The sequence below is a fragment of the Ochotona princeps genome, chromosome 1, assembly GCF_030435755.1.
Source record: "Ochotona princeps isolate mOchPri1 chromosome 1, mOchPri1.hap1, whole genome shotgun sequence".
NCBI lineage: Eukaryota > Metazoa > Chordata > Mammalia > Lagomorpha > Ochotonidae > Ochotona > Ochotona princeps.
Window position 1 is genome coordinate 53,384,526 of NC_080832.1, and position 11,360 is coordinate 53,395,885.

At 49.3% G+C, this 11,360-nt stretch overlaps 1 protein-coding gene across 3 annotated transcripts in view; it reads right to left on the reverse strand.

The window, feature by feature from the left end:
- Positions 1-211: 211 nt before the first annotated feature.
- Positions 212-11,360, reverse strand: part of FOXO3 (forkhead box O3) — a 107,934-nt gene continuing 96,785 nt past the window's right edge. For all 3 annotated transcript variants that reach the window (XM_058659987.1, XM_058659992.1, XM_058659996.1), the window contains one exon: positions 212-608. The gene's annotated coding sequence lies outside the window, so the exon portion shown is untranslated. The remainder of the gene's footprint in view (positions 609-11,360) is intronic.

The window sequence follows — 11,360 nt, forward strand, 5'->3', positions numbered from 1 at the left end:
TGTTTTTAAGAAAGGGATAATTTTCTACCCAACAAAAAAGAAGAAAGAAAATCCCCGTTTAGTTTATGTAATGTGCTAGTTTATGGAGTTCTGTGGCCTCAAAAGCATGTGATCCCCAAAGCCATAATGGTAACTGGTAATATCATTTTCCTCCAGCTTTTCAATTTGCCAGAGGAAGGCCTGTGAACATCTGAAAACAGAAATACTGCAAGTTAGTGCGTGTGGAAAAAAAAAACTCAGAGAGTCAAAAGAAAACAAACACAACACTTAAAACATCCCAGAAAACCATCGTGAGAGTCAGTCACCACCAGGAGCTCAAGTGGGTGTGCTCAGAAGGAGGGTAGGCGGTGCTGGCGGGTGCTGTCCTCACTGGCAGGTGGTTGGTTCGTACCCCGCCCCCATCCAAGGAAGGTTTTGCATACTTCATAGAGTTCCATTCCGAGGGCAAGTGCTTCACCCAGGGTCAGGCCCGTTAACAGTCTCTGCTGGGTTAGGAAAATGGCGCGGGAGTCACGAAGGTGTCAAGCTGTAAACGGTATCACTGTCCACTTGCTGAGAGCAGATTTGGCAAAGGGTTTTCTCTGTAGATCTTGTGTCAGTTTGAGGGTCTGGAGGTGGAAAGAGAAGAAAACCCAAGATCATTAACGCTCTCCCACGCAGCAGGAGGGGGCACGGGAGGAGCGGTCAGCTCCCTTGCCCTATGGTGCTGGGGTACCCTGGGCAAGCTCTTTTGGCTGTGAGACTTGCAGAAGTCTGAACATCAGATGGTGCAAAGCACAGCTCTCACTCACCCTGTTTCCTAGTTCGTCCTTATTACAAATGCTCAAGAGCTGCAAAGACCACAAAGGAAGTGGCGTGCTTTGTTTTAAAAGCTTCACAAAAGCTAGGCACACGGGCCATGTTTCAGGGAGCCCTGTGAAGTCAGGCATGTCCAGGGTGCAGGTGGGTTTTGTTCTAGAGTTTGTGACTGAGGTGTCACCTGGGACATGCACTTTTCTTGGGGAAGCCAGGAGAGCTGTTCACACAGTCATGTAGACCTCTCGGCTCCTGTCCAACAGCCACGTGGATTGAGTGCTCACCACTAATACCCCCAGTAAGCAGGTGGCACGAAACAGCCACTTCCAACAGAGGACTAAGTCTGTGCTGGCTGGCTGTGCACAACGAGCTTCCCCCCATCCCAAAGGAGCAAGTCATCTTTAAGTGGGTCATGCTGGCCAAGGGATTTCTATATTAAAAGTTGGCAGAGCGAGAGAAAAAATAGAACACACTCAGCCAAATAATTATCTACCTCCCCAACCCCCCACTAACAACAAACAATAGGGAATCTGGATTTGCATAAGGCTTATCAGCCTCCATAGTCCTTCCCCCCTCAATCCAGCAAAGGGGCATTTCTTGGACCACAAGCACAGCGTGCAGCGGAAGGAGCTGATGTGATAGGCCGACAATGGAACACCTCTGGTTATGGATACAGCGCTGGCTGGCATGGAAGAGGAAAACAGGTTCGAAGCCAAGAAATGGACAGAAAAGCATAGAGAAGTGGTAGCAAAGCATCCTAACCTCGCTATCTTCTCATCAGCCAAGGTGAGCAGTGTAAAAGGAGAAGAGTCAGCACTCTCTCTTTATCACGCACATTCTCACACAACACAGTTGTGTTGCAAGCAACTGTTTCATCTTTGCAGGAGAGGATATATGTTCACCTGCATCTTTTTTCTTTTTTAAAGAGTTACTTATTTTATTGGAAAGGCAGATATACATAGAGGAGGATAAATAGACAGATCTTCTGTCTGGTGGCTCACTTCCCAAGTGGCTGACAGGAGCCAGAGCCAAGCTCCAAAGCCAGGAGCCAGGAGCTTCTTCCAGGTCTCCCATGTGGGTGCAGGGTCCCAAGGCCTTGGGCCGTCCTCTACTGCTTTCCCAGGCCACAAACTGGCACCCCTACAGGATCCTGGCAGATGCAAGGAAAGGATTTTAGTCAGTAGGCTACAGTGCCTGGCCCTTATCTGATGGAAGGTTAGGATTTTAGTCAGTAGGCTACTGCACCAGGCCCTTGTCTGCAATGCACACACATATGTCAGCACTTGTGACGCTGTCCTTGGCTGGCAACTTTGCTTTTTCACTTGGCAGTACTTGCAAAGACAGCAGGCCTCCATACTGAGGGTGTTCTGGCCCCATGGTCACAGACACTGACCCTTGTCGTAGCTGCACTTGGGCTGCTCTGGTGGAGGTCGACAGCAGGAAAAGGCGGGGGCCTTTCTTCCTCTGTGGCTTTTGTAGAGCTACTGGATGGTATTATCTTGGACAATAAAGTCATGGCTTGCTGATTTCAGGGGAAAGAAAAAAAAAAGCTGAAGGAGTGCCACATCTCTGGGTCTGTGCTAAAGTCAGCCTGCCAAAGCCTGTGCTGTTATTCTAAAAACTCTACCTGGGCCCATGACACAGAATGGATAGGGGTTCATGATAACATCCTTGTTCCTTCCCAACAATGCTTAATAAACTACAACTCAACATTACAATGCAATGAGCCATCAGGGGATTCCAGCCAGAGCCCCAATGCTGACCTGCTGGAAGTGCCCAGGGAGAAGCTGTGAAGGATTACCTAATGCAGTCCCTCCCCTGGCCCTCCCCCCTTCCCTCTGGGTATTAATTACTCAGCACCTAATGGGAAGTGGCATACTTCATTCCCTGGGGGAACACAGGCCAAGTGGGCAGTTTGTTCTCATGCTGACATTAAGAGGGAGAGGAGAGATGGAGGGCACCCAGGACCAAACCATTAACATGGCCTCTCTGGAGGCACAGTAGGTCATTAGCCCTGAAATCAAGGACAGGAGGCCCACGCAGGACCATCTACAGCAACAACAATCCCCAGGCCGCCTACCCACTCCCTCCCCGAAAGGCCTGGAATCTTCAGGGAATGGCATCATTCAGCAGCAGCAGCAGCAACTGCAGCAGTAAGCCAGCCTTTGCACCTGCAGCCCAGGGCTGGGGACTGCCCTTTATGCTGTTTCTCAGGCACTGCCCTCCCAGGGCATGCACGGTGCAGGGCCAGCAGCAGCCTGGGCTCAGAGGTGGCTCCTGTGAATACAGAAAGGACCAATGAATACAGAAAGGCCTACCGCCCAGAGCAGGGAGGTTGACTGCTTTTTGTCTGCAGCTGTATGCTGCAGTAACAGGGCAAAGGCTCAAGGCTGAGCAGAAACAGAGCTGCTCTTCTAGGCTTGAGGCTGGTGACACCACTTCCCCAGGAAGGGCTGGGGGTTGTTCGGCTTCTAGAAAGAGCAGTCCCTCCTCTGTGACCCACTCTGAGTGGCTCCATGTCATTTTGTGTTTATGGGACTCGAGTGGAAGCCTGAGAGGGCAGTGGAGACTCAGTAAATGATGCCAAGTGGACATGGAGGACATCGGTTTCCTGGACTGAAGGACATTCCCATGGTCCTGAAGGCAATGCTGAAGGTCTGACGTGTCCGTGACCCAGGAGGCTTGTGTGTCTGTGCGGGAGCCTTTTGGGTTGACCTGTGTGTGGCATAAAGCAAAAACTGTGCAAAAGAAAAGCAGGAGCAGAGTTGGCGTGAGGACTTGGCCCCCTGCCGTTACAAGGCCAATGTGCCATCAGCAAGCCGAGGCTGTCTTGGGAGGGACGTTTATTAACAGAGAGGACAAGATGCACTCCTCACCCCACCCTGAGATCAGGCTGTCAGGGTGAGGGGGAAGATGACAGGCGAGGCCCGACAGGAGGCCCATTCTAAAAATACCCATGGATGCTGTCATCTTGGTCCCAGCAAGCATGGGTCCCTCTGTAATCTTGACATCTGCAGGGAAGGCGAGTTCCTGCTTAATTATCACTGCTAAATCACATGATGGCCTGGGCGGGGTAGGGGGTGGGGGAAGGCAATGTCTCCAAAAACTATGTAAAACGTTAATGACCCTTGACCAACTTTAATCTGGGAATAAAACATACACACCCCTACCGCTGTCCTCCCATGACTTCATGCCACAGACTTCCTCAGCAGTGTTTTTACCTTCCAGGCAGAGCAGAGAAGAATGAGAACACGATAGGAAACATGACATGGAAGGGGAGAAAAAGACAGCAGGATGAAATCTTCACTTCCACAAATCCAAGGAGATTTTCAACTGCTGTCCTAGTTAGAAAAAAGATGCTTGAGGAAGGTTCGTCTCAAAAACAAAATTAAAGTGAAGCACGGCTCTTTCCATTCTTTTTTTACAAAAGGTAATTTGAGGGGCCAGTGCTGTGGCATAGCAAGCTAGTCCTCCATTTGCGGTGCTGGCATCCCATACGGGTGCCAGTTCAAGTCCCAGTTGTACCACTTCCTTTCCTATTCCCTGCTAATGACCTTGGAAAGAAATGAAAATGGCCCAAGTCCTTGGGTCCTTGCACCTACATGGGAGACCCAGAAGAAGCTCCTGGCTCTGAGATTCAGACTGATCTAGCTCTGGTGGCTGTACCCATTTGGAGAGTGAACCAGTGGATGGGAGATCTATTTCTTTCTGACTCTTCCTCACTCTCACTGTAACTCTTTCAAGTAAAATAAATAAAATACATAAACCTTAAAAAAGGAAAAAAAAAAAAAAAAGGTAATTTAAGCCAAACATGCAACCTATGGGACAAGCTGGGAACTAAATGCAGAACATTCAAGATAGAGTGCATGGGCCCAGTGCAATGGCTCAACTGGCTGATTCGAGCCCCAACTGCTCTACTTCCCATCCAGGTCTCCGCTTGTGGCTGGGAAAGCAGTGGAGGATGGCTCAAGGCCTTGGGACCCTGCACTGGCAAGGGAGACCTAGAAGAAGCTCCTGGCTTTGGATCAGCTTGGCTCCAGCCATTGCATCCATTTGGGACACAAACTAGTGCCCATATGGGATCATGGTGCTTGTAAGAGGAGGATTTAGTCACTGAATCATTGCACCAATCCTGTGAGACAACATCCTTTACATATTTGGCGTCAACCATGGAAAGCATGGTAGCAGAGACAGGACACGGGTCGACTTACGGTCCATAGCCAAGGGGCACAGATTTTCTATATTTTCTGCAGATGTCTTAGAACCACATAGGATGGCATGTGGGTTTTTGGGTTGCTGTTTTTTCAAAGAACCATTTTTAAGGCAAAAAGCCATTTAGGGATGTTGGGATCCTCTCTGGCCAAGACCTGTAAGACCAGGTTCCACTGTTCTCAGAACCCTCTTTGCCTCTGCTCACCAGATGGGTCAGGTGCAGGTGCACTGCCAAGACTGCTTCATCTGCACCTATGTGAAGCTTGCTCCTCTGGCCCCGCCCTGGTGAGGCTGTCCTCCCCGGACCTCCCGGGCCACTCACCTGACACCTCACCCCACAGAGCCTGGAATGGTTATTTCTTCAGACTTGGAGCTGCCAAGATCACAGCAAAGTCTTCCCACGGAGCCAGGGGCTTCCGCAGCACCTGCTGTTCTAACAGCATGGTCTCACACACACACATGGCATTTGACTTCAAGCAGTGTTCACTCCAAGGGAGACAGAATTCTCCTCTTGCTACCTTAATAATGTCCCAAGTATCTTGGAAAGTTGAAGGCGCAAAAATGGGTGTGTGGTAAAAATTGGCAAAAGAAGTGAACTAGCCTCCTGGAAGCATCTGCTCTTTTCTGCCAGCTTCTATATTCAGCACCTTTTTGGTGCTACTGCTTTCATGGCCTATTCCTATCTGCCCAGTCTTAACTGAGCCCTGGCAAAACCTACTGTTTGTGGGACAAGACCTAGGATTTGTGATGCTTCTTATGGCAGTGGGGGAGAAACAATTCAGTTCCTAAGAACTCCCATATTTTCTAAGATGAAGTGGATCCAAGGAGCAATTTTACCATCCTATCCGTACATTCCACTACACACACCCTTTAACACCAGGCCCAGTTCTTCTGCATCAAGTCTCAAGTTACTGTCACTGATCAAGCCAGTCCTCACAAACACGAGAAATAAAGTCTAGGAGGAAATGCTTATGGCCATAAACTTGTGACCTGAATGTCACAATGTTTATGTTCCCTGGGTGTGACCCTGTCTTTCATGACTCTTGACTGCGTCATTTACTGGGGTGTGAGGAGTTAGAGAGGCTGAGTGATGGCAGTGTGTGGGCTGGGATGCCCTACATCCCTTGGAGGGAGGGGGGAAGTGTAGGTGCCCTCACCAGCCAGGTAATGGTTTGGCTACCAAGTAGAATGTGGGGGAAGGGACCTCCAAGTCCTCTCTTCCTGCTAGAGGCCAGCAGGGTTTGGAGAGAGGAGCTGATGGCTCCAGATCACTTTAAGAGACAGAAGACACAAAATCAGCTCTGATTTCCATCAACAGTCCATACTGCTCAGCCACCTGTAAGATATGACCAGGATATGCAGATGACACAGACGGTGGTCCAGGAAGCAAGTATCACATGTGTGCAGCAGGAGGAAGACACCAAGGGTGAACTAAAACGAAGAAATGGCAGGGGCGGGAAGAGGGTGGTTCACAACCGGAGGGACACAAAAGACAAGTCTGAGGTCAGTGGTCTGGCCGGCCATACAGATGCCAGGAGTGAGGTGCACCGCACCTGTGTGGCCCCAGCAGGCCTACACCTGCATGTGCTGCTTAAGTGCTGGAGGCACCCCTCCCCTGCCAACAGGCATCCTCTCCTCCGGTTGAGCACAAGGCACCTATCGGTCCACAGGTGTTTTCTCACCACTTCTAACTGTACTTTCTGAATACAGAGATGGCCCTTGAAATTCCAATTAATCACAGGAGCACACACGCACATGGCGGCTCAGTGGGAATGTAAGATTTTTGACCCTGGAACTCTTCAACTCTGCCCTGTGACCTTCTTTTCCTGCTTACCAGTTTCCCTTGAGCAAACAAACATCCATACAGATAGGAACACTTCTAAATACAAATATGCAAACAAAAGTCTTGAGTCCCAGATTTCCTTCATTAGCAAGGGGGAGGGAGGGAGACAGAGAGAGAGAGAGGAAAAAAATATATATACAGAACATGCAAACCTTTAATAAATGCAGCCTGGCAAATAAAATTTTATCTTATCAGAAACACTGGAATTACCCTGAGACCTCAAGATCAAGCAATTCCTTTCCTTTAGTAAATGCCAAGGATTTTAGCAAATAAAGAGGTTATGACAGAGAGGAAGAAAGAAAGAGAGGGAGAAAGAATATCCACAGAGTAAGGTCCACATTTATACTGAGAGACAAAGAAATACCACACTTGTACCCCAATGGCTCTCTGCTGAATGATGTATTGTAGACCCAGGCCTGGCTGCTGATGCTTTAGAAGGAAAGATCCTGGGCCCAGCGGCATGGCCTAGCGGCTAAAGTCCTCACCTTGAACGCCCTGGGATCCCATATGGGCGCCGGTTCTAATCCTGGCCGCTCCACTTCCCATCCAGCTCCCTGCTTGTGGCCTGGGAAAGCAGTCGAGGACAGCCCAATGCTTTGGGACCCTGCACCCACATGGGAGACCCGGAAGAGGTTCCAGGTTCCTGGCTTCGGATTGGCACAGAACCGGCCGCTGCGCTCAATTGGGAAGTGAATCATCAGACAGAAGATCTTCCTCTCTGTCTCTCCTCCTCTCTGTATATCTGACTTTGTAATAAAAATAAATAAATCTAAAAAAAAAAAAAAGAAGGAAAGATCCTGGAACACAGCTTATTTTCCATGAGTGTTCACTGAACTTAGAGCTGGAAGAGATCATAAGGGTACAGAGACTGCATTTTCTGAAGCTCCAACTCGTGTTACAGAGGCCCCCAGCTTCCAGGAGCTCCCAGGTGGGCAGATGGCAGTGTCTGTGCTCCCTGAGAGCTCTCAGGATGGCCTCTCTGCCCGTGGGAGGGTGGGCAGCCACTCCCACGTTCTCTCCGGGCAGCTGGAGCGGCTCAGGCGGGAGGCCGTACAGCAACTACAAGAGGCAGGGGAAGGCTAGCTTCTGTGGCTACCACCAGGCACTGACCCCAGGGGAGCCAAAGCCAGGATGCTAGGGGCTTCTCAGACAATTCTTTCAAATTGCTGATGGAGGGATCGGCACAATGGCCAAGTGGGATAATTCCAGATGGATGCCAATTCAAATTCCAGCTGCTCCACTTCCGAATAGCTCCCTGCTAATGGCCCAAGTTGCAAAGGATAGTCCAAGGCCTTGTGCCCTTACACCCAGGTGGGAGACCTGGATGAAGCTCCTGGCTCCCAGCCTCAAATCAGTCCATCTCTGGCTATTACAACCATTTAGGGAATGAACCAGTGGATAGAAGATCTCTCTCTGTGTCCCCCTTTCCCCCTGTAACTCTGTCACTCAAATACACAAACCTTTTTTATTTTATTGGAAAGTCAGATACATAGAGAAGAAGAGAAACAGAGAGAAAGATCTTCTGTCCACTGATTCATTCCCCAAGTGGCCACAATGGCTGTTGCTGAGCTGATCTGAAGCCAGGAGCCAGGAGCTCTTCTGGGTCTCCCACACACATGCAGGGTCTCAAGGCTTTGGGCCATCCTCAACTAATTCCCCAGGCTACAAGCAGGGAGCTGGATAGGAAGTGGGGCCACCAAGATTAAAACCAGCACCTATATGGGATCCCAACACATCCAAGGTGAGGACTTTAGCTGCTAGGCTTACCACGCCAGGCCCCAAATACATAAATCTTAAAAATTTAAGTTATTTTGCAGTATGCATCTCTATTCCCAAATTAAATAAATCAATCTCAAAAATGAATAAAACTGCTAGTGGCAGAGGCCTTTGGTCTAGCACTTCAAATCCTGGTTGGGATGCCTGAGAGTTGGGACTGAGAGTGTGGGGGTCCATGGCTGAGCTCTGGCTCCTGACTTTGGCTTCCTTCCAGGGCCGATCTTGAAAGGCATCATCGATGACAGCTTAAGGCGCTGGGCTCCTGCCACTCACGTGGGAGACCCAGAATGACTTCCCAGCTTCCTGCTTCAGCCAGGCAAGTGGACCAGCAGATGGGAACACACCCTGTCTTCTCTGGAATAAACAAAAACACTTTGAGCTATGGAACCTCTAAATACTAATTCCTAAGACAAACTTGGAATTAATTTTAAAGTTTAAACCAATGGGGGAGGTGGAGGGGCAAAGCACTATTTCACATCCACAAACTCAGGGAGGGGTGGGTGATGTCTGGCAATCTCCAGCTTGGAATGAACGTCAAATAAACACGTCTCTGTATTCAGGAAGAGGAAGTGGTTAGCCAACATCAGCCACCTGCCCACAGCTGGGAAGGAGTTGCAGTGATCAGGAGTCTCGGGATGCGGTGGAAGTGGCTCCTATCTCCACAAACCAAGGCAAACCAGAGAGACATAGGTGGTCTGCCGCGTAGGGTCCTGATGCCGAAAACATTATTTGCAGGATGTTGCCTGCTGGGTATGGCAGATGTGACACTGACGGGAGCTTAAGTGTGATGAGAACCAAGAACGGTCATCCTGATGATATTTTACCCTGTTTATGTTCAACTCAAGCTCTACAGCCAAAAAGGAATTATCTAGCAATGCAACTGCATGAGACAGGTGTCCTTCAGGCTGTCCCCATGCTTAGCAGGCTGCCTGGCAGTGAGCACAGGGGACATACAAAGCCCATGGGTTCACAGGAGTAACCTTCAAGCTAGACATCACTGTTTTTCAGGGGAAAAAAATAATGTGTGGATGGAGCGCTCGAGCCTTGACACGGAAAACACCTGTCAAAGTTGTATAAACTTCCCTTCCCTGTCCACACTGAAAAGACCCTGACAGTCATGCCCTCCCCAAGGGACAGATCAGAAGAACCCTTCTTCAGGGCAGCATATTTAACCAAAGAATGTAGCCACAAGTGCAAATCACAGGATGTGTTCTTCAGGTAATGCCTGATAGATTCACATTTACCCTCTGCTTAGCACGTTACATTCTCCAAAACAGAAAACAATTCACACAGAAGACCAAACAGGACACTTCCTCTATCTCTTATAATTGGTCCTACCTTCTGACATAAATTCCAAGAACAGCACAGAATTGCCATATTATTCCGATAGCAAATAACTAAAAGGAGCGAAGATGGGCTCCTTTTGTTGACGAGTGGCCTACGTGTAAACTCTCATTGACTGCCACTCCCAGGACCCTAGGGCGTACAGCGAGCCCCAGACGCTTTTTAACAGTTCTACATTTTCCCACTTCACCTCAAGAGGGCCGTGGACTTGCATTTGAACCTGTACGCACTAAGCGCCTTGAAACTCATGATTCTGCCTTCTGTTCACCAGAGTGAAGAGCCAGAACACTTTCAGAACTTTATTATTAGTGACATGTCCAGTGGCACAAACAGGAAGAGAGCTAGCTACCCTTCCTGGAAGAGGCTTTCCAATCTTTCTCATAAAGCCAAACCCCAGCCTACTCCTAGCGTGGTCTCCACGAAAAAACTGAGGTGGCATGCGAAGAGCCTGAGAATCCCGGTGGCATCTTTCGCCATCAAAACTAGGTGCCGGGGTGGTGGTGGTGGGGAAACCATCCTCTTCAGATGGTTTCCTGGGGCTGTACCCACGTGTGTGCCTGGGTACCCAACCTTATCGGCATCCAAGCAGCCAGCAGGGACACACCCTGATAGTTGGCACCCCAAGGTGTGGCTATCTTCTCTTCTGCAGACATGCCCACAGGTCAGAGGACTTGATGCATGTGAAACGTGAGGCTGACTGGGATATCTCACCATGGTTCTCCACTGCCACAGGCCCCACGTCCCCTCCTCCCCAACTCCCAACATGAGACTGCAGAGGCAGGCTCACCCAGGCAGTGCATCGTCTCGGGGAATAAGGGGAAGAAGAAACAAATAAACCACCAGAGTGTACTCAGAAAATCACTACAGCTGGGGTTCTTGACTTGTGAGATGTGTGCAGTTTTGTGTAACTCAGAGTTTCCAATGAGGTGATAGTGTATACATAAAATTTCAAAGTATAAAAGTACACGCCATATGCTTCCTTAATCTGTATTGTGAAAAACATGAAATCTATTCATTTTATATAAACACATTTTTTTTTAAAGTTCAAACAAAATAGACTTGGGGTCACGCATGCTCCAGGCTGTTTAGGGGAGTGATTCATTCTAAGGCAAAAGGGAGATTCCTAACTCAAACCTGGGTTACATGAACTCAAACCCAGGTTCTCTGATATAGGAGGAGGGTATACGCAGTGGCACTGCAACCACCATGCTAAAGGCCCGCCTCATCATCATCATCATCATCAAGGCTCACACCTTCAGATGCTGGCATCCCACACGGGGCTGACTCGTGTTCCTGTGGCTCTACCTCCCGTCCAGCTCCCTGCTTGTGGCCTGGGAAAGCAGTCGAGGCTGGCTCAAGTCCTTGGGCCCCCGCACCCTTGAGGGATACC